Below are 23985 nucleotides of genomic sequence, written 5' to 3'. Positions count from 1 at the left end.
GTTCTCCCACTTAAGAAGATGAGAGAGGCCTGTAATTTTCATCATAGGTATACCTCAAGTATGAGAGACAACATGTGGAAACAAATCCAGACACTCACATTGTCTGATTTGGAAATAATTTATTTGCAAATTATGGTGGAAAATAAGTATTTGGTCAATATCAAAAGTTCATCTCAATACTTTGTTATATATCCTTTGTTGGCAATGACAAAGGTCAAACGTTTTCTGTACGTCTTCACAAGGTTGTCACACACTGTTGCTGGTATGTTGGCCCATTCCTGCATGCAGATCTCCTAGAGCAGTGATGTTTTGGGGCTGTCACTGGTCAACACAGACTTTCAACTCCCTCCAAAGGTTTTCTATGGGGTTGAGATCTGGAGACTGGCTAGGCCACTCCAGGACCTTGAAATGCTTCTTACGAACCCACTCCTTCATTGCCCGGGCGGTGTGTTTGGGATCATTGTCATGCTGAAAGACCCAGCCACGTTTCATCTTCAATGCCCTTGCTGATGGAAGGAGGTTTGCACTCAAAATCTCACGATACATGGCCCCATTCATTCTTTCATGTACACGGATCAGTAGTCCTGTTCCCTTTGCAGAGAAACAGCCCCAAAGCATGCTGTTGCCACCCCCATGCTTCACAGTAGGTATGGTGTTCTCTCTCCTCCAAACACAACAAGTTGTGTTTCTACCAAACAGTTCTACTTTGGTTTCATCTGACCATATGACATTCTCCCAATCTGCTTCTGGATCATCCAAATGCTCTCTAGCATACTTCAGACAGGCCCGGACATGTACTGGCTTAAGCAGGGGGCACTGCAGGATCTGAGTCCCTGGCGGCGTAGTGTGTTACTGATGGTAGCCATTGTTATGTTGGTCCCAGCTCTCTGCAGGTCATTCACTAGGTCCCCCCGTGTGGTTCTGGGATGTTTGCTCACCGTTCTTGTGATCATTTTGACTCCATGGGGTGAGATCTTGCGTGGAGCCCCAGATCAAGGGAGATTATCAGTGGTCTTGTATGTCTTCCATTTTCTAATTATTGCTCCCATAGTTGATTTCTTCACACCAAGCTGCTTGCCTATTGCAGATTCAGTCTTCCCAGCCTGGTGCAGGTCTACAATTTGGTTTCTGGTGTCCTTTGACAGCTCTTTGGACTTCACCATAGTGGAGTTAGGAGTGTGACTGTTTGAGGTTGTGGACAGGTGTCTTTTATACTGATAACAAGTTCAAAAAGGTGCCATTAATACAGGTAATGTGTGGAGGACAGAGAAGCCTCTTAAAGAAGAAGATACAGGTCTGTGAGAGCCAGAAATCTTGCTTGTTTGTAGGTGACCAAATATTTATTTTCCACCATAATTTGCAAATAAATTCTTTCCAAATCAGACAATGTGATTGTCTGGATTTGTTTCCACATTTTGTCTCTCATAGTTGAGGTATACCTATGATGAAAATTATAGGCCTCTCTCATCTTCTTAAGTGGGAGAACTTGCACAATTAGTGGCTGACTAAATACTTTTTTTCCCACTGTATTTATGTAGCAGATTTTATTTAGATAAATTCAGTACACATAATTTGTCACACAATGCTAGCTAATCAGCTATTTTAAATAAAGAAGCCAGTCACCCTATCTTCTTCTATACTGTGCCAAACAGGACCTGCTGCAACTGCTTCATAACTTTCAGTGAGTCTGCTGAGAGTTACTGGCATCAACATCATCAGTGGTAGCAGCAGCTGCAGCAGCTGTAGCTGCAACAGCAGCACTGGTAGTAGCTGGAAAACATATAAATAAAAAAAATGAGTAGAAATATTATTGCATATAATAATGTCAATATAACAAAAAGGCCTATAATTTAAAACCAACTTATTTGTGGCATTGATGAAGCATATAAAAAAACTTTTATTATATATATTTTATATATATAAAGATATATATTTATCTATATGTTTTGTTTTATATATATATATATATATACACATACACACATATTATATATATATATATATATATATACTGTATGTGTATGTATGTGTATATATATATAAACTTTCGGCTAGATTACGAGTTTTGGGTAATGAGGGGTGCGGTGCTAACTTGCAAGTTATTGTCACTGCTCATTTCCCTACAGCGCTGGTATTACAGGTTTTCAAAAACCTGGCGTTAGCAGGCAAGAAGTGAGCATTGAGCAAAATTGTGCTCCATACCGCACTCCAATACCAGCGCTGCTTAAGGCAGTGGTGAGCTGGTTTTACGTGCTCGTGCACGATTTCCCCATAGACATCAATGGGGAGAGCCGGCTGAAAAAAAGTCTAACACCTGCAAAAAAGCAGCGTAAAGCTCCGTAATGCAGCCCCATTGATTCCTATGGGGAAACACATTTTATGTTTACACCTAACACCCTAACATGAACCCCGAGTCAAAACACCCCTAACCTTACACTTATTAACCCCTAATCTGCCGCCAACGACATTGCCAATACCTACATTATACTTATTAACCCCTAATCTGCCGCTCTGGACATCGCCACCACTATAATAAACAAATTAACCTCTTAACCGCCACACTCCCGCTTCGCAAACACTAGTTAAATATTATTAACCCCTAATCTCCTGCCCCTAACATCCCCGCCACCTACCTACATTTATTAACCCATAATCTGCCGTCCCCAACGTCGTCGCCACTATACTAAATTTATTAACCCCTAAACCTAAGTCTAACCCTAACCCTAACACCCCCTAACTTAAAAAAAAATAAAAATTAATCTAAATAAAAATTCCTATCATTACCTAAATTATTCCTATTTAAAACTAAATACTTACCTATAAAATAAACAGTAAGCTAGCTACAATATAACTAATAGTTACATTGTATCTAGCTTAGGGTTTAATTTTATTTTACAGGTAAGTTTGTATTTATTTTAACTAGGTAGAATAGTTACTAAATAGTTATTAACTATTTACTAACTACCTAGCTAAAATAAATACAAATTTACCTGTAAAATAAAACCTAACCTGTCTTACACTAACACCTAACCTTACACTACAATTAAATAAATTACATTAATTAAATACAATTACCTAACGCCTAGATTTAGAGTTCAGCGGCCAAAGGGGTGCGTTAGCTACGCGTGGTTTTTTCCCCCTCGCACCTTTTAAACAACGCTGGTATTTAGAGTTGTCAGAAGGGCTGCGTTAGGCTCCAAAAGGGAGTGTACAGGCATATTTACCGCCACTGCAACTCTCAATACCAGCAGTGCTTACGGACGCGGCCAGCTTCAAAAACGTGCTCGCGCACGATTCCCCCATAGGAAACAATGGGGCAGTTTGAGCTGAAAAAAAAACATAACACCTGCAAAAAAGCAGCGTTCAGCTCCTAACGCAGCCCCATTGTTTCTGATGGGCAAACACTTCCTAAGTCTGCACCTAACACCCTAACATGCACCCCGAGTCTAAACACCCCTAACCTTACACTTATTAACCCCTAATCTGCCGCCCCCGCTATAGCTGACCCCTGCATATTATTTTTAACCCCTAATCTGCCGCTCCGTACACCGCCGCAAACTACGTTATCCCTATGTACCCCTAATCTGCTGCCCCTAACACCGCTGACCCCTATATTATATTTATTAACCCCTAATCTGCCGCCCCCAACGTCGCCGCCACCTACCTACAATTATTAACCCCTAATCTGCCGACCGGACCTCCCCGCTACTATAATAAATGTATTAACCCCTAAAGCTAAGTCTAACCCTAACCCTAACACCCCCTAAGTTAAATATAATTTTATTCTAACGAAATAAAATAAATCTTATTAAATAAATTATTCCTATTTAAAGCTAAATACTTACCTGTAAAATAAACCCTAATATAGCTACAATATAAATAATAATTATATTGTAGCTATTTTAGGATTTATATTTATTTTACAGGCAACTTTATTTTAACCAGGTACAATAGCTATTAAATAGTTAATAACTATTTAATAGTTACCTAGTTAAAATAATTACAAAATTACCTGTAAAATAAATCATAACCTAAGTTACAATTAAACCTAACACTACACTATCAATAAATTAATTACATAAACTATCTACAATTATCTACAATAAAATCAACTAAACTAAATTACAAAAACAAACTCTAAATTACAAAAACAAACAAACACTACATTACAAAAAATAAAAAAAAGATTACAAGAATTTTAAACTAATTACACCTACTCTAAGCCCCCTAAAAAAATAACAAAGCCCCCCAAAATAAAAAAATGCCCTACCCTATTCTAAAATAAAAATGTAACAGCTCTTTTACCTTACCAGCCCTTAAAAGGGCCTTTTGCGGGGCATGCCCCAAAGAAAACAGCTCTTTTGCATTTAAATAAACATACAATACCCCCCCCCAACATTACAACCCACCACCCACATACCCCTAATCTAACCCAAACCCCCCTTAAAAAACCTAACACTAAGCCCCTGAAGATCTTCCTACCTTGTCTTCACCACGCCGGGTTTCACAGATCCATCCAGAAGAGGGTCCGAAGTCTTCCTCCTATCCGGCAAGAAGAGTTCCAGAAGAGGGTCCGAAGTCTTCATCCTATCCGGCAAGAAGAAGGCATCCGGACCGGCAAACATCTTCATCCAAGCGGCATCTTCTATCTTCTTCCATCCGGCGCGGAGCGGGACCATCTTGAAGCAGCCGACGCGGATCCATCCACTTCTAAGGATGTCCTAAGTCCGAATGAAGGTTCCTTTAAATGACGTCATCCAAGATGGCATCCCTTGAATTCCGATTGGCTGATAGGATTCTATCAGCCAATCGGAATTAAGGTAGGAAAAATCTGATTGGCTGATTGAATCAGCCAATCAGATTCAAGTTCAATCGGATTGGCTGTTTTGTCAGACGTTTTCCTTGTTTGTGTCTATTCTGGGAAGTGTAAGGGGCAGGAAGCTTCGTTTGCTTCTTTGTTTTTCTGATTAAGGAGCATTATATGCTTAGCTTATGAGTCAGCGGGACGCAAGCCTCCTCATAGGATGAATGCTAATTCAACTGGAGCTGTGGTCTTCTCTTGGGTCCTTTGAGAATAAGGCCTCTATGGATTAGATTGTAGGGCGATTGCCTGGTCTTTCTTACATACTTTTTCAAGATTTTACATATTTTGGCATTTTTGGGAGAAAGGGTTTTGCAGGTTATGGTGCCATCAGAACATAATGGTTCATGTTAGGGTGTTAGGGTGTTAGGTGCAGACTTAGAAAGTGTTTCCCCATAGGAAACAATGGGGCTGCGTTAGTAGCTTAACGCTGCTTTTTTTGCAGGTGTTAGGTTTTTTTTCAGCCCAAACTGCCCCATTGTTTCCTATGGGGGAATCGTGCACGAGCACATTTTTTCCAGCTAGCCGCTACCATAAGCAACGCTGGTATTGAGAGTTGAAGTGGCGGTAAATATGCCTGTACACTACCTTTTTGGAGCCTAACGCAGCCCTTCAGAGAACTCCCAATACCAGCGTTATTTAAAAGGTGCAGGGGAAAAAAAAGGAGCGTTAGCTACGCGGGTCTTTACCGACAAAACTCTAAATCTAGCCATTAATTTGACAGGTAAGTTTTAATTAATTTAAGATAGGGAAATTGTAATTTTAATATAAAGTTAGGGGGGCATTAGGTTTAGGGGTTAATCGTTTATTTTAGTATATTTCATTGTGGGGGGCTTGCGGTTTAGGGGTTAATAGGTTTATTATAGTGGCGGTGTGGGCGGATGGCAGATTAGGGGTTAATTATATTTAAATAGTGTTTGCGATGCAGAAGGGCGACGGTTAAGGGGTTAATAAGTTTAATATAGTGGCAACGATGTTGGGGAGTGGCGGAATAGGGGTTAGTACATTTTAATAGTGTTGGCGATGTCCGGAGTGGTAGATTAGGGGTTAATAACTTTATTATAGTGTTTGCGATGCAGGAGGGCCTCAGTTTAGGGGTTAATAGGTAGTTTATGGGTTTTAGTGTACTTTTTAACACTTTAGTTATGAGTTTTATGGTAAAGCTTTGTAACATAAAACTCATAACTACTGACTTTAGATGGCAGTATGGATCTTGTGGTTATAGAGTGTACCGCTCACTTTTTGGCCTTCCAGGCAAACTCGTAATACCGGCGCTATGGGAGTCCCATTTAAAAGTGTGGTACTGACATTGCGTGACTGGCTAAAAGCTGTGCGGTACACCTATACCAACAAGACTTGTAATAGCAGCGTTAGGGAAAATGAAGCGTTATGGGCTATAACAATGCTATTTGACTCATAACGCAAAACACGTAATCTAGCTGTATGTTTGTTATTATTTGTTTTTTTATTTTATTTTTTTTAAAAACTAAAAAAACGAAATTAAAATAAATCTATAGTTAAGAAAAATAATGGTGTTGCTGTATTACTTTAATTATTATCTTGAAGGGACATGAAAAAAAATATATGTTTAATTATGTATAAATAGCATGCTATGGCCTAGATTTGGAGTTTGGCGGTAGATGGGCTGTTAACGCTACGCGGGCTTTTTTCTGGCCGCACCATAAAATTAACTCTGGTATCGAGAGTCCAAAAAAATGCTGCGTTAGGCTCCAAAAAAGGAGCGTAGAGCATTTTTACCGCAAATGCAACTCTCGATACCAGAGTTGCTTACGGACGCGGCCAGCCTCAAAAACGTGCTCGTGCACGATTCTCCCATAGGAAACAATGGGGCTGTTTGAGCTGAAAAAAAACCTAACACCTGCAAAAAAGCAGCGTTCAGCTCCTAACGCAGCCCCATTGTTTCCTATGGGGAAACCCTTCCTACGTCTGCACCTAGCACTCTAACATGTACCCCGAGACTAAACACCCCTACCCTTACACTTATTAACCCCTAATCTTCCGCCCCCGCTATCGCTGACCCCTGCATATTATTATTAACCCCTAATCTGCCGCTCCGTAGACCGCCGCAACCTACGTTATCCCTATGTACCCCTAATCTGCTGCCCCTAACACCGCCGACCCCTATATTATATTTATTAACCCCTAATCTGCCCCCCTCAACGTCGCCGACACCTGCCTACACTTATTAACCCCTAATCTGCCGAGCGGACCTGAGCGCTACTATAATAAAGTTATTAACCCCTAATCCGCCTCACTAACCCTATCATAAATAGTATTAACCCCTAATCTGCCCTCCCTAACATCGCCGACACCTAACTTCAATTATTAACCCCTAATCTGACGACCGGAGCTCATCGCTACTATAATAAATGGATTAACCCCTAAAGCTAAGTCTAACCCTAACACTAACACCCCCCTAACTTAAATATAATTTACATCTAACGAAATTAATTAATTCTTATTAAATAAATTATTCCTATTTAAAGCTAAATACTTACCTGTAAAATACATCCTAATATAGCTACAATATAAATTATAATTATATTATAGCTATTTTAGGATTAATATTTATTTTACAGGCAACTTTGTAATTATTTTTAACCAGGTACAATAGCTATTAAATAGTTAAGAACTATTTAATAGTTACCTAGTTAAAATAATAACAAAATTACCTGTAAAATAAGTCCTAACCTAAGTTATAATTAAACCTAACACTACCCCTATCAATAAATTAATTAAATAAAATACCTACAATTACCTACAATAAAACCTAACACTACACTATCAATAAATAAATTCCATCAGCCAATCAGAATATTCCTACCTTAATTCCGATTGGCTGATAGAATCCTATCAGCCAATCGGAATTCGAGGGACGCCATCTTGGATGACGTCCCTTAAAGGAACCGTCATTCGTCGGGAGACGCCGGAAGAAGAGGATGGATCCGCGTCGGATGCTTCAACATGGACCCGCTCCGCAACGGATGGAAGAAGATTGAAGATGCCGCTTGGATGAAGATGTTTGCCGGTCCGGATGTCCTCTTCTTGCCGGATAGGAGGAAGACTTTGGAGCCTCTTCTGGACCTCTTCAGCACCGGAATGCCAGGACGGATCGGTGATACCTGTTGAGGTGAAGACAAGGTAGGAAGATCTTCAGGGGCTTAGTGTTAGGTTTAATTAAGGGGGGTTTGGGCTAGATTAGGGTATGTGGGTGGTGGGTTGTAATGTTGGGGGGGGGTATTGTATGTTTTTTTTTACAGGCAAAAGAGCTGATTTTCTTGGGGCATGCCCCGCAAAGGGCCCTGTTCAGGGCTGGTAAGGTAAAAGAGCTTTTAAATTTATTAATTTAGAATAGGGTAGGGAATTTTTTATTTTGGGGGTCTTTGTTATTTTATTAGGGGGCTTAGAGTAGGTGTAATTAGTTTAAAATTGTTGTAATATTTTTCTTATGTTTGTAAATATTTTTTTATTTTTGTAACTTAGTTCTTTTTTATTTTTTGTACTTTAGTTAGTTTATGTAATTGTAGTTATTTGTAGAAATTGTATTTAATTTATTTATTGATAGTGTAGTGTTAGGTTTTATTGTAGGTAATTGTAGGTATTTTATTTAATTAATTTATTGATAGTGTAGTGTTAGGTTTAATTATAACTTAGGTTAGGACTTATTTTACAGGTAATTTTGTTATTATTTTAACTAGGTAACTATTAAATAGTTCTTAACTATTTAATAGCTATTGTACCTGGTTAAAATAATTACAAAGTTGCCTGTAAAATAAATATTAATCCTAAAATAGCTACAATGTAATTATAATTTATATTGTAGCTATATTAGGATTTATTTTACAGGTAAGTATTTAGCTTTAAATAGGAATAATTTATTTAATAAGAGTTAATTAATTTCGTTAGATTTAAATTATATTTAACTTAGGGGGGTGTTAGTATTAGGGTTAGATTTAGCTTTAGGGGTTAATACATTTATTAGAATAGCGGCGAGATTCGGTCGTCAGATTAGGGGTTAATAACTGAAGTTAGGTGTCGGCGATGTTAGGGAGGGCAGATTAGGGGTTAATACTATTTATGATAGGGTTAGTGAGGCGGATTAGGGGTTAATAACTTTATTATAGTAGCGCTCAGGTCCGCTGGGTAGATTAGGGGTTAATAAGTGTAGGCAGGTGTCGGCGACGTTGAGGGGGGCAGATTAGGGGTTAATAAATATAATATAGGGGTTGGCGGTGTTAGGGGCAGCAGATTAGGGGTACATAAGGATAACGTAGGTGGCGGCGCTTTGCGGTCGGCAGATTAGGGGTTAATTATTGTAAGTAGCTGGCGGCGACGTTGTGGGGGGCAGGTTAGGGGTTAATAAATATAATACAGGGGTCGGCGGTGTTAGGGGCAGCAGATTAGGGGTACATAAGTATAACGTAGGTGGCGGTCGGCAGATTAGGGGTTAAAAAAATTTAATTGAGTTGCGGCGATGTGGGGGGACCTCAGTTTAGGGGTACATAGGTAGTTTATGGGTGTTAGTGTACTTTAGGGTACAGTAGTTAAGAGCTTATGAACCGGCGTTAGCCCAGAAAGCTCTTAACTCCTGCTTTTTTCCTGCGGCTGGAGTTTTTGTCGTTAGATGTCTAACGCTCACTTCAGAAACGACTCTAAATACCGGCGTTAGAAAGATCCCATTGAAAAGATAGGATACGCAAATGGCGTAGGGGGATCTGCGGTATGGAAAAGTCGCGGCTGAAAAGTGAGCGTTAGACCCTTACCTACACGACTCCAAATACCGGCGGTAGCCTAAAACCAGCGTTAGGAGCCTCTAACGCTGGTTTTCACGGCTAACGCCAAACTCTAAATCTAGGCCTATATTTTTTATGTTTGATATATATTTTATTTATCTTCATTATTATTTATATCCTTTAATGAGAAGCATATTTACACAAAGTATATAGCTGCTGATTGATGTCTGCACATAGATGAATCATGTGATTGGCTTGCACATGTGCATTGCTATTTCTAATAAGTAGGATATCTGAGGAATAATAGAAGTGAAAATGATTAATGTTACTTGAGATTGTCTTGTCTATCTGCATAACAAAATAACATAAATGAGTTTGATGTCCCTTTTAAGAATAGAACTAACATACTTTAAAATTGAACAAATAATTGACTAATGCTTCACATTGCATGTTATATTTTAAAATATTATTGATCAGATTAATAATATATTTACAATATCTACAAATAGTTGAATGAATAAATACAGAGATATAAAAGACAACATTGCTTTACTTCAAACATTACAATATTGAAAAAATATTGTAAAAAAGCACAGGAGACCTTGTCGTGGGTGCTGGGCTTGATCCTTTGGCACCAAATGTAACTGACTTCCCCCCAGTTTTGCTTTTAAACATTACTGTGAATCTGTTGGTGAGTGTCAGGTTTTCTGTGTGTTGATAATGTTTGGAATGCTTTCCTGCAGGCCTGTCACCCAGACTGCTCTGGGGTTAACTGCCCGGGTTGCTGGGAACTTTGCAGCTGTCTGTCAGTGTTCAGGGCTGTGAAGTTTGCTGTGGCTTAGGATGTGTACCCAGTCCAGTCTGTGAGTGCAGTCCATTTCTGTGTTTTGTATTTACATAGGGGAGGTTACAAAAGCCTGTGTCACCCTGGGAGGTTCCCAGTTGGTTTGTTTGGAAGTATGCACTGTGTGGGTGCTGGTTTAGGGTCCCAGGAAGGGGGAGGACCTTGTTGTGGTCCTGGGCTTGATCCCTTTGGCGCCAAATGTAACTGACTTCCCCCAGTTTTGCTTTTAAACATTACTGTGAATCTGTTGGCGAGTGTCAGGTTTTCTGTGTGTTGTGTTGGTATATATATATACAGGGAGTGCAGAATTATTAGGCAAGTTGTATTTTTGAGGATTAATTTTATTATTGAACAACAACCATGTTCTCAATGAACCCAAAAAAACTCATTAATATCAAAGCTGAATAGTTTTGGAAGTAGTTTTTAGTTTGTTTTTAGTTATAGCTATTTTAGGGGGATATCTGTGTGTGCAGGTGCTATTACTGGTGCATAATTATTAGGCAACTTAACAAAAAACAAATATATACCCATTTCAATTATTTATTTTTACCAGTGAAACCAATATAACATCTCAACATTCACAAATATACATTTCTGACATTCAAAAACAAAACAAAAACAAATCAGTGACCAATATAGCCACCTTTCTTTGCAAGGACACTCAAAAGCCTGCCATCCATGGATTCTGTCAGTGTTTGATCTGTTCACCCATCAACATTGCGTGCAGCAGTAACCACAGCCTCCCAGACACTGTTCAGCAGAGGTGTACTGTTTCCATCCTTGTAAATCTCACATTTGATGATGGACCAGGGGGTTCTCAATGGGTTCAGATCAGGTGAACAAGGAGGCCATGTCATTAGATTTTCTTCTTTTATACCCTTTCTTGCCAGCCACGCTGTGGAGTACTTGGACGATCGTGTGTGATGGAGCATTGTCCTGCATGAAAATCATGTTTTTCTTGAAGGATGCAGACTTTCTTCCTGTACCACTGCTTGAAGAAGGTGTCTTCCAGAAACTGGCAGTAGGACTGGGAGTTGAGCTTGACTCCATCCTCAACCCGAAAAGGCCCCATAAGCTCATCTTTGATGATACCAGCCCAAACCAGTACTCCACACCTCCACCTTGCTGGCGTCTGATTCGGACTGGAGCTCTCTGCCCTTTACCAATCCAGCCACGGGCCCATCCATCTGGCCCATCAAGACTCACTCTCATTTCATCAGTCCATAAAACCTTAGATAAATCAGTCTTGAGATATTTCTTTGGCCCTGTCTTGACGTTTCAGCTTTCTGTGTCTTGTTCAGTGGGTGGTCGTCTTTCAGCCCTTTCTTACCTTGGCCATGTCTCTGAGTATTGCCACACCTTGTGCTTTTGGGCACTCCAGTGATGTTGCAGCTCTGAAATATGGCCAAACTGGTGGCAAGTGGCATCCTTGGCAGCTGCACGCTTGACTTTTCTCAGTTTCATGGGCAGTTATTTTTGCGCCTTGGTTTTTTCCACATGCTTCTTGCGACCCTGTTGACTATTTTGATTGAAAACGCTTGATTGTTCGATGATCACGCATTCAGAAGCTTTGCAATTTTAGAGTGCTGCATCCCTCTGCAAGATATCTCACTATTTTTGACCTTTTCTGAGCCTGTTCAAGTCCTTCTTTTGACCCATCTTTGCCAAAGGAAAGGAAGTTGAATAATAATTATGCAACACCTGATATAGGGTGTTGATGTACTTAGACCACAACCCCTTCTCATTACAGAGATGCACATCACTAATTTGCTTAATTGGTAGTAGGCTTTCAAGCCTATACAGCTTGGAGTAAGACAACATGCATAAAGAGGATGATGTGGTCAAAATACTAATTTGCCTAATAATTCTGCACTCCCTGTATATTTATATATATATATATATATATATATATATATATAATACACATATGAATAAAGTTGCAATAAGAAAGTAAAATGTCTTCATTTGATAGACACTCAGGGCAAAGAATTAGATAGATAACGATATTCGCTACATTGATGACTCTTATTTATCAAAAGTCCGATGCTCATCGTGCCATTATGTGACGCATGATTTTGTCTGTTTTTATTAATAAATAAGGGGCGTCATTTGCAGATTCGTGGAGGCGCGATGTCTGGCGAGCGTATTGATGCCAGTGAATGCACCCGAGATTGACACTTTGATAAATATCTACCTTTACCTCAAAAATTGAGTAAGTACTCTGTGAATACTTATACTTCAGCTGCTGATCCAGCTGCAAGTGAAAACAAACAAAAAAACAAAAGCAAATCATGCTATTCTTTGATCTCATGATCTCATGAGATAGATAACCTTCTTAAACTTTAAAAAAAAGAATTCAAGAAAATCCAGTTAAATGTTTCTTAAAATGTATTAAATATCATAAACAATAAAAATTAAACAAAACGAAATAAATAAAAGGGAATATATACAAAAATGCCCTAATTAGAGCAATCTGTACTCAATAATATTCCATAATATACTGACACTAAATTTTAACTAGATAAAAATAAAAAGGGTTTATTCCAATCTAGGGCTAGATTACTAGAGGTGCGCTATTGTTTGCGTGAGTTACAATAACTAATATTGTAACTGTGCTAACTTCTGTGCGTGTTACAAGTTGAAAGTAAACTAAATTTGTGCTCGTTGGGTAACACGACTGAATCACGTAAAGGCTAAGGGCTAGATTTAATAAGCAGCAGATGCTGCTTTCTACTCCCAAAGTTTCCGTCTCGCCGTAAACTTAAGTTAATAAGCAGTAGTCGTAAGACCGCTGCTCCTTAACTTGTCCGCCACCTTTTAGGTGGCAGAATGCAATCATCCCGATCCGATACTATTGTCATGATTGACAACCCCTGCTAGTGGGCGATTGCATGGGCGATATATGCAGGGGCGGCATTGCACAAGCATTTTACAAGAAATGCTTATGCAATGTTTAATGCCGACAGTGTATGCTGTCGGCATTTAGCAATGTCGGGCGGACATGATTCACTGTAGCCCAGCATATGATAAATTGACTCCTAAGGGGACGATTTATAAAGCTCTATATGGAGCTGCTCCATAACAGGTCCGCCTGCTCTGAGGCCATGGACAGAAATCAACTCAATCTAATACAATTGGGTTGATTGACACCCTCTTCTAGCGGCCAATTGGCCACAAATCTGCAGGGGGCGGCATTACACCAGCAGTTCACAAGAACCTGCTGATGCATTGATAAATGCCGACAGATTTATTGATGTGCAGTTGACATGATTACCACTACATCTGTATCATGTCGTTCGCACTATGATAAATATACCCCCCCCAAGTGTTAAAAAATGTGCACCAAAACCTAAGTACATTAAAATAGACTGTTTAAAACCATTATACATACACTATCTGATACATATTTATTCACACATATATATTAATAAAAACAATTTAATATAGGTTAAAAGGTATCTTGGCATATTTATTTATTCTATAAAATATTTTCACCAGGAAAAAATACCATTGATATTTATCTAATGTTAAGTATGTCAGGGATGCCATCAATAATTGCATATAGTACAATTAGTTACATTTTTACATAGCTATATACAGACACAAGGTAAGTCTTTTTACAATTTACAGTCTTTACAAGATTGATTTGTTTGTAAAGATAGAGAGATTTTTCTATTTCAAGGATCTCATGTTGCTGGAGGATTATTCCACAGTCAAGGAATGAGAACATGTCCAACAAGCTTCCTTGTTGTAGCAGGGAATGGAGAGTAGAGTCAGTGATGTGCAGTCACTAGAGGCAGGTGAGGCAGTGCTTCACCTCTCATATGGGGCAAAAATATATTTTTTTTTTTATTGCTTTAAAAAAAAAATTGTAATTTTTTTTCCCCAGCATTTTTTTCTCTCACAGCTACTATGTTGTGCAATGGAGAGGCACAAGCAGGTCTGCCCACCCATTACACAACATGCTGCGCACATATACTGAAAGCAAGTGGTTAAGATCATGCAAGGGCCCATTAACTGCTTATTTGAGGCAGTCCTATTTGGGCCTGAACCAATCCAGTGAGAGGCATTAGTAAGTGGAACATAGGGTTGGGGCTGGATGTTTAAATCAAATAAATCAAAACAAAAAACGGAAAAAAAAACAACTTTCATATAGTTTGTTGCTGTCCTGTGAACCTGCTAGCTTTGCAGGAAAGCAGGAAAAGAGGCACAGAGGAGCACTGCAGTGTTTCAGCACATCTTATTAAGTAAGATTTTACTGAAAGGGATTCTGTTAGTGAAAATGATAATTTAATGAATGTGGTTTAGTGTTTTTTTTACTCTTTTTACAGCAAAGGATCGTTTTTTGTATTTTGTTTACTCAAACTTTACACCCACTAACCTTAGCAGCTTGCCTCTGTACTTCACACTAACTTATAGACTAATTTTCTGAACCTCTCTGTAGCTCTGCTGTTTTATTACTTTAAAAACTGCAGTAGTCCCCCCCTTGTGTGTGTGTGTGTGTCTCTCTCCTATATATCTATCCATCTCTCTCTTATGTGTTGTTCTCTCCCCTGGTCTTCTTTCTCTCTCTGTCTCTTTCCTCCCCCTCTGACTCTCATCCCTTATGTAATGAAAGAATCTATAAGCATAATTTGCAGCATTAAAGTAAAAAGTATGTTTCTAAACATATTTTAATGGGCATGGATTTCTAGATCTCATAATCAGAGCCAGCATTGTGTTATCTGGCAAGAGTTTCTGTTACAATCCTTTTAGACTAAAATCAGATGTTTACTAAGTTGACCAGTTTTCCATGACACCATTTAAAGGGACATGAAACCCATATAAAACCCATATGCAAATTTAAATAACTTTCCAATTTACATCTAATATCTCATTTTCTTCATTCTTTTGATGTCCTTTGTTGAAAATCATATCTAAATACCTGCTCAGTAGCTGCTGATTGGTGGCTGCACCATAGATACCTCATGTGATTGGCTCACCCATGTGCATTGCTATTTCTTCAACAAAGGATATCTAAAGAATGAAGGTATATCCTGCCACTGCCTCACCACGCCTCTGACGTCACTGCACGTCACTGAGTAGAGTGGAAAAGAACAAGCAGCGTTTTTATGGCTCTTTTTCACTACCGCTGGTATTACGAGTTTTGCAGGTATATCTGTACCACACACTTTTTTGGCCATAACGCAACGTAACTACGCAGCTTTCAAAAAGTCCTTTTTCAATGGGACTTCCATAGCACCGGTATTACGAGTTTGCCTATCCAGCCAAAAAACGTGAGCGGTACAGCCTAATGGGGCATATGTATCAAGCTCAAGATCATCAGACTCGCCAGAAACAGCAGCTTATGAAGCAGCGGTCACAAAGACCGCTGCCTCCATAACCTGTCCGCCTGCTCTGAGCAGGCGGACAGACATCGCCGGAAATCAACCCGATCGAGTATGATCGGGTTGATTGACACCCCCTGCTGGCTGCCAATTGGCCGTGAGTCTGCAGGGGGGGGCATTGCACCAGCAGCTCTTGTGAGCTGCTGGTGCAATGTAAATACAGCGAGCGTATTGCTCTCCGTATTTCAGCCAGGTCCTGGCGGACCTGATCCGCAGTGTCGGATCAGGTCCGCAAGCCCTTGATAAATAGGGGCCTATAACTACAAGATCTGTACCGTAAACTGAAAGTCAGTTAGTTATGGGTTTTGCGCTACAAAGCTGTAGCATAAAAACTCATAACTAAAGTGTTACAAAGTACACTAACACCCATAAATTACCTATTAACCCCTAAACGAGGCCCTCCCGCATCGTAAATACTATAATACAATTATTAACCCCTAATCTGCCACTACAGACATCGCCGCACTATCATAAACATTTTAACCCCTAAACCCACCCGTATTCCCACATCGCCAACACTAGTTAAATATTATTAACCCCTGCTGTCCCTAAACATCGCCGCCCACCTACACTATACTAAAGTTTATTAACCCCCTAAACCTAACCCTAACACCCACTAACTTTAATATTAATTAAATAAATCTAAATAAAAATTACTATCATTAACTAAATAATTCCTATTTAAATCTTAAATAACTTACCTGTAAAATAAAACTAAGCTAGCTACAATATAACTAATAGTTACATTGTAGCTAGCTTAGGTTTACTTTTTTATTTTACAGGACAAGTTCTGTATTTATTTTAACTAGGTAGACTAGTTAGTAAATAGTTAAACTATTTACTAACTAACTAGTTAAAATAATACAAATTTACCTGTAAATAAAACCCTAACTGTTCTTACACTATACACCTAGTGGGGAGGTAGGGATTGCTGGCGCTAAGACTCCCCTTTAGCCAGATACAAAGGAACTTCCTCAAATAAGTTCCAGATAGTCTAAGATGCAAAAAGGAAGGAAACTGCACTGGCCACTTTAAGCTAGGGGAGTATACTTAAAAATAGCAGTCGAGATTATTTCACAATCTTATCCCAAATTTGATCAATTATACTTTTATAAAGCAAAAATAAATAGTAAAGATGAGCTCAAAATAAGCAGATTACAATAATACCTATTTATTAAATAAGAACTTATAGTAATATCAAATGAACATACATAGGGAGAAGAACTATTTATCATTAGTTAAATCACGATAAATACAAGTTAATAGTCCAAGGTATTAAAATAGTTTATACTATATAAAATCCAGTGTAAGATACAGATACTGAGATAGTTTAAAAAAACACTCATACTAAGACCAGAAAAAAATTTAATATTTCCTCCAGCTGGACGTCCAGAATTAAAATGAATGATAATGGGGGGGGCGTGTCTAACCACGATCAAAATGGTGCTTCTTAAACCAGTCTGACCTGGGGAGTGATAAAAACTGCCTGCTTACCTCTCTAAAGTTTCCAGACCTTATTTCTCTCAAGATAATTGGGAAGAGCATCACCTTTTGAGCAGATTCATGTGATTTCGATATCCCCTTTAACGAATAGGGTGCTAAGACTAAAGAAGGTACGCAGCAGAGGTCTTGAAGCGGCCTGTGCCTCTCCCTCTCTACCCCCCCATTACTCTGTAAACGCAGTATACCCAGCCAGTTGTGCTGAAGCAGAACCACATACTAGAACCCATTATGGAGGAACAGTGTGCTATAGAATTAAAGAGCTATTATGTGCTCAGTGTTCTTGTGTCGAGGAGGAGGTGACAAAGGCATTGCACCACTATATGCTAGAAACTCCTGCAGAGCGAGAGACTGATCGGAGGCAAATATATCTTCCGAGACCCAAACAGGTTCATATAAGCCAGAAAGCAACTATAACGGAGGGGATCTCCCCAAGAGAACCGGAAGAAAATGCTTCCTAACCTGGAGTTAGTTACCCATAGTCCTGCGCAAGACTCTAGCAGCCGCAACATGGGACATTGGAGTCGAGTTTAAAGATGTAACATACAGCAAGATCCCAGATCAGATGAGTGTGGCGGTCAATTGTTTGCCTATCTCCTGCAACTTTTACTGGGCTTATGTCCACCATAACATAGAGAACCCTTTGACCCTGGCCCCCCTAGTAGAGGAAAGCGGGCACTGGAGCCCGCCACGAGGCGGCCGATCATGGCGGAGAAACGCTGACCTCTTTGGACAAGATCCCAGCATGGGGGGCAGCCTGAGTGCGATGGAACAGAGGAACCGGCCACTGGAATTCAAGTGAGACCATGGATGCTAAATCAGATATGTTGTGCGGTAATATCTTAGCATCGGAGACAGACCACCTGAATGGTTAATGCAACGCCTGCACCCTGCCCCTATGTCCTCTTACTCCGGAGACATCTTACCGACTCATTGTTTACAACACTGTTGGGCATGGAATGAAACAGAATGGCGGAGAGCCTTGACTCTTTGGCAATCCTGAAGACAGCATAAGGCATTTGTTTGACCCGGGGGGATCTACTCTGATGCCACCAAACCTATGAACTCCCACACTTTATCCCCTGTGAACTTCGGTCTCGTGCCGGACAGTGAGGTAACAGATTTTAGTAGTATGCCGGGAGGTATGGTGGTGTTTATGGTGACTTTCATAGTTTAGACATTTTCAAGTCGTTTTGCTCCTTTCAGAATGTTATGTGCTACAGAGGTGCCCTGGGATCCCCCCCCCTTACGGGGCATTAATTGATTAAAGATCTCTCCTGGTGTCTTGTCCGCTAAACCTAATAACATATAGTTGTTCTCAACTTAAGACACTCTTAGAGGGACGCATGGAGTATTCCACACTTAGTACCTCCCTGGGATAGGAAACTGTTATCTTCAATTACGCCCTAAGAGTCTTTCACGTTGCAGATTGAGGCCTCTCCTCCCCCCCCAACGGACAATGCTCAGGGGTTACTGGGTCTTCTAGACTCTGATAAACTAGTCTCCTCACTATGAAGACCCACTAACAGCAACAAAGGGACTGGAAAATATACTCTATTCTAGATACCGATGTTTTGTTTAATTCATGCACATATGTACTGGTGGGCAAATACGTTTTAGTCCTGTATGTCTATAGCATCTATTTTTCCTGGAACATAAATTGTATTATTATAGTAATTCTTAGGATATATGTCTAGGTTTAGGCAATTTCTCCGATTTTCCTGCGATACAGACTTAGAATATTTGAATAGAGGAATTAATGCCTACAAACCTTGTTCCTCTACAGTAGTGTATCCCCCAGCCTCAAATGATATAATAAGCTCATAGGATGCTCAAGGACGAGGTACAAACTTTACAAGACAAAAATGTGAAATGTAAACTATTGTGATTTGGGTAACACTAGCTTCAAAGTGAAACCAAGTAGTATAGTGTAAGTTGTTATAAAGTATAGTTTTCAGGTTATACTGAATACTTAATTATATACCCAGGTGTCACGTTAGACCCTTATTGAGGGACGAAGCGACATGTTAGACATCTAGATAGAAAATATCGCGAAAATAGAATCTCTATTTGTAATCCTCAGTGATCTCTGTAGAAAATCCTTAAGTAAGGTAAACACAAATTTCAGAGTTGTAGTCCACAATGAAAGGTTAGAAGTAGTTATTCATCAAATAACATTTAGACAGTCACACTTGGTATGAATCTTAATATTCTGCTGTGGATAAATACACAATTGGAAACAACAGCCTCAATCTGAAGCAGATCACAAATCAGGCTAATGCAAAGTATTGTGCACAGTATGTGTTGAACTAGTAATCCCAGTTAGCATGAGAAGCGGTAGATATACCAGGCAGAGAAACACAAAACAGTAGTTGTGGAAGGTTAGAAAATGTTACTCACAAAGTTTGTTGTCCGAACCTGCTGCCTGTTCTGATCCTTAGTGCGCGCAACAATTTGGTCCCAATCACTTCCTGTTAGTGTTGCAAGAAACGATCCTGCCTTGTAGAAAAAGGAAACAGCTTCTCTGTAGTTGTTAAGATGCCAAGACCACTACAGGCTAGGAATTAGCAAGAAGTTAGAGGTCTGCAGATTCCAATGCTGACAGGAGTGTTGTCCTCTTGTTAAAGAAATGACTTTGTTAAACAATGAATCCTGAGGAGGAAATTGATGTTAGGGTATCTGTGAAAATCTCAGAGAGTAAGGCTCAGAGTTACTCTAGATAGAGAACAAACATACTAAGCAATGCTAGTTAGGAGAGCAGGTGTTAAAATAGGTGATGAATCACTGTGATTGGTGAACAAACTTATAGGTGCAGTAATAGTCAAAACCCTGACATGATCCCCCCCGTCAAGCAAGCTGATCCTCAGCTTAAGGTCTAGGAGAATCCGGGAATTTCTGATGGAACTGGGAGAGACCAATTTAGGAGATAGATATTAGTAGAAGGTTCCCACGTATCATCATCCTTGGTGAAAGTTCTTCCATCTAACCAAGTATTGCAATAATCCTTTGGAAATCCTAGAGTCAATAATCTGATCAACCTCATATACATCGGTATCTTGTAATTCAAGAGACGAAGGTGTGTGAGAAGCTTGAACTACTGTTGGGTTATAAGGCTTGAGGAGAGATACATGAATGTAGCCATGTATTTTCATGGAAGAGGGTAGGTCTAAAGTAACGGCTGTTTAGGATTGACTACTTTGAGAATTTTGAAAGGTCCACAAAAACTTTTGTGTTAGTTTACTACTTGGCACTTGTATTCGTAGGTTCTTGGTTGATAACCATACTTGGTCTCCGATTTCTATACTTAGGAGGATCTCTATGTCTTAAGTCGTAAGTGATATTCTCTGTGAGTTGTTGAGCCTTAATAATGTTCTCTTTTATAAAATTGAAGTTGTCCTGTAAAAGAATTATTCAACCTCATCAACCAAAGGTGAATCAGAAGGGGTTGATGAGATGGAAGTGAAAGTGGGGTGGTATCCGTAATTTGCATAGAAGTGGGTGTAAGATTGGTTGAAGAATTAGTAAGGTTGTTATATGCAAATTCTGCGAAAAGAGAGATATGAAATCCAATTATGTTGTTGATAAGCACAAAAAACATCGTAGGTATTTGTCAAACCATTGGTTTATTCTCTCCACTTGTCCATTTGATTGAGGATGGAATGAAGTAGTGAATTGGTGTTAGATATTAAGGGCTTCTGCATAAACATTTCCAAAACCTTGAAGTAAATTGAGATCCCCCTGTCAGAAATCAACAGTACTTGGTACTCCATGTAACTCTGAGGATTTGATCCATAAAAAGTCTGGCTGTTTCAGGTGCAGTGGGTAATTTATGAAATGGTAGAAAGTGAGCCATTTTTGAAAAACTATCAACAACCACCATTATAGTGGTATGATTTTTAGAGGGAGGTAAATCCACTATGAAGTCTATGCCTATTTGTTTCCATGGTCTATCAGAAACAGGTAGGGGCATAAGTAGTCCATATGGGCTCTTTTTCTCTGTTTTGCAAGTTTGACATATAAGGCAGGTTTTTATGTAGTCAGAAATTGATCTTTTCATGTCTGGCCCACCAATACGCTCTGCTGATCAACTCTAATGTACGTCTCTCTCCTGGATGACCTGCAAGAGGTGAATCATGCTGCTCTTGTAGAATTTGATGTCTTAAAGGTTCAGGTAAGAATATTCTGTCTTTGTAGTAATATATTCCATTCCGGTTAATTAGCTGAAACCTTAGAGTTAGGTAGTGGCATATGTGAGAGCTTTTGTATGTCTGTTAAAATGTCAGAAGTTAAACCAATGAATCGTTCAGTCGGAATAATATTTGTATAACTGGTACTTTGAGATGGTGGACTCGTTGGCGAGAGAGGGCATCAGCCTTACCATTTTTACATGCCGGGCGATAGATTATCTGGAAATCAAATCTTGCAAAATACAGACTCCATCTAACCTGTCTGGATGAGAGAGTCTTATTATTTGGAGATACTGAAGGTTTTTGTGGGTCAGTATAAATCAAAAAGGTTTTCTTAGCCCCTTCTAGGAGGTGTCGCCAGAATTCTAATGATCTTCGGATTGCTAACAATTCTTTATCACCGATTGCGTAGTTTTTTCTCAGCTGAACTCATGGATTTAGAAAAGAAAGAAATGGGATGCATCGGTTCATGAGGTGCCTTCTGTTGGGACAAGACTGCACCTATAGCATAGTCTGAAGAGTCCACCTCCAGAATATACTGAAGGTTAGGATTAGGTAGATGTAAGATGGGAGCTTTGGTGAACAATGTTTTCAGGTGTTCAAAGACAGCGGTATGTTGTTGTTCCCAAAGAAATGGGTGTGTAGTACCAGTAAGTTGAGTCAATGGTTTAACAATTCTAGAAAAATTCCTTATGAATTTTCTATAATAATTAGCAAAACCTAGAAACCTTTGTAGGGATTTGCGGTCATGAGGTTGTGGCCAATTTTTTACTGCTTCAACCTTTTCAGACTGCATCTGTACGCCTTCTGAGGAGATGGTATACCCCAAAAAGGAAATAGTAGATTTGTGGAACGAACATTTCTCGAGCTTGGCATATAACTTATGTACCTTTAAACGGGCCAGCACCCAGCGTACGTGTTTTATGTGGTCAGAAATATTCTGAGAGTAGATCAGGATGTCGTCTAAATAGACAACTAAACAAACATCTAAGAGATCGCGAAATATATCATTTATAAAGTGCTGGAAAGTTGCGGGGGCATTACAAAGGCCGAATGGCATCACAAGATATTCAAAGAGCCCATACCTAGTTCTAAAGGCAGTGAGCCATTCGTCGCCTTCCCTTATACGAATAAGGTTGTAAGCCCCACGCAAGTCAAGTTTTGTGAACACTGTGGCATCAGTAAGTCGTTCGATCATTTCGGGAATTAAAGGGAGTGGATACCGATTTTTTACGGTCCGTTTATTGAGCTCCCTATAATCTATGATGGGACGAAGAGTGGGAGTCTTTATTAGTCACAAAAAACATACCTGCAGCTGCAGGAGAGGTAGACGGTCGGATGAAACCTTTCTTTAGGTTGTCTTGCAGATATTCTTTTAAATGTTCTAGTTCAGGTTGGCTAAGGGGGTAAAGATGACCTACAGGTAGTGTTGCTCCTGGGATTAATTCAATTGGGCAGTCGTATACCCGGTGAGGTGGAAGTGTATCAGCTTCCACCTTACTAAACACTTCCTGGAAATCTAGATAGTGAGTCGGTATAGGAGGTACATCAGTGCTAGTGTGTAGTACTGCTGTTTGAGGAAAACAAGTATTTTTACAAAATGTTGATTGAAAGGTCAAAGTGAGTGATGACCAGTCTATATTAGGATTATGTAATTGTAGCCAGTATAGACCTAAAACAACTTGGAAATGTGGTGAAGGTATAACGTCAAAGGTAATATACTCAGTATGTCCCCCTTGAGTGGTCACTAATAAGGGAATTGTTTTGTGCGTGATAGGACCGTTTTCCTAGTACGGAACCATCAATAACCTTGAGAGAGACAGGGTTGTTTTTTTTCAACAGTGGGTATTTTATTAATTTGTACAGTGGTGTTGTCAATGAAATTGCCAAAAGCTCCAGAATCCACTATGGCATTGATTGGCAGACGTCTAAGGTCCCACTGTAACAAGAGAGATAAATTGCAATAAGAAGGTAGTTCATCAAGTCTTGTTACATTATTTACAATATTAAACTTACTCTTTTTGTTTTTAAGTAGAATGGGACAGACTGTGACCATGTGACTTGGGTTTGCACAATACATGCATAAGTGGTTGTTCCTTCTTCTCATTCGTTCTTCGGCAGTGAGTGGTCCCCTAATTACCCCGATATCCATAGGGGTGACGGGGGTCATTAGTTGTAGGTCTTGAGTGTGTAGTGCTGGACGATGGGACCTTAGAAGCAGGTTCAGTGTAGGTGCGTTCTGCCTTACGTTCTCTTAGCCTACGATCAATCTGAGTTGCTACTTTCATGAGAGCATCCAGAGTACTTGGCATCTCTATCCTTGCTAGTTCGTCTTTAACGGAATCAGAGAGGCCGAGCCTAAACTGATTGCGGAGTGAAACCAAACTCCAGGCTGAATCGGAAGCATATAATTTAAATTCTGTGATGTAATCCTCCACAGATTTTTTTCCTT

At 39.6% G+C, this 23985-nt stretch overlaps 1 long non-coding RNA gene across 1 annotated transcript; it reads right to left on the bottom strand.

Annotated features, from left to right (window-relative positions):
* Positions 1-23358: 23358 nt before the first annotated feature.
* LOC128659362 (uncharacterized) lies at positions 23359-23665 on the bottom strand. Its single transcript, XR_008402347.1, has 2 exons — positions 23550-23665; positions 23359-23472 (listed from the first exon to the last, which is right to left on the bottom strand). It is a non-coding gene; the product is annotated as an uncharacterized LOC128659362 (long non-coding RNA).
* Between the last annotated feature and the right edge of the window lie 320 nt (positions 23666-23985).

This window comes from Bombina bombina, chromosome 5, assembly GCF_027579735.1.
Source record: "Bombina bombina isolate aBomBom1 chromosome 5, aBomBom1.pri, whole genome shotgun sequence".
In the NCBI taxonomy this organism is placed as follows: Eukaryota; Metazoa; Chordata; class Amphibia; order Anura; family Bombinatoridae; genus Bombina; species Bombina bombina.
This window is presented reverse-complemented; position numbering and strand designations above follow the sequence as displayed.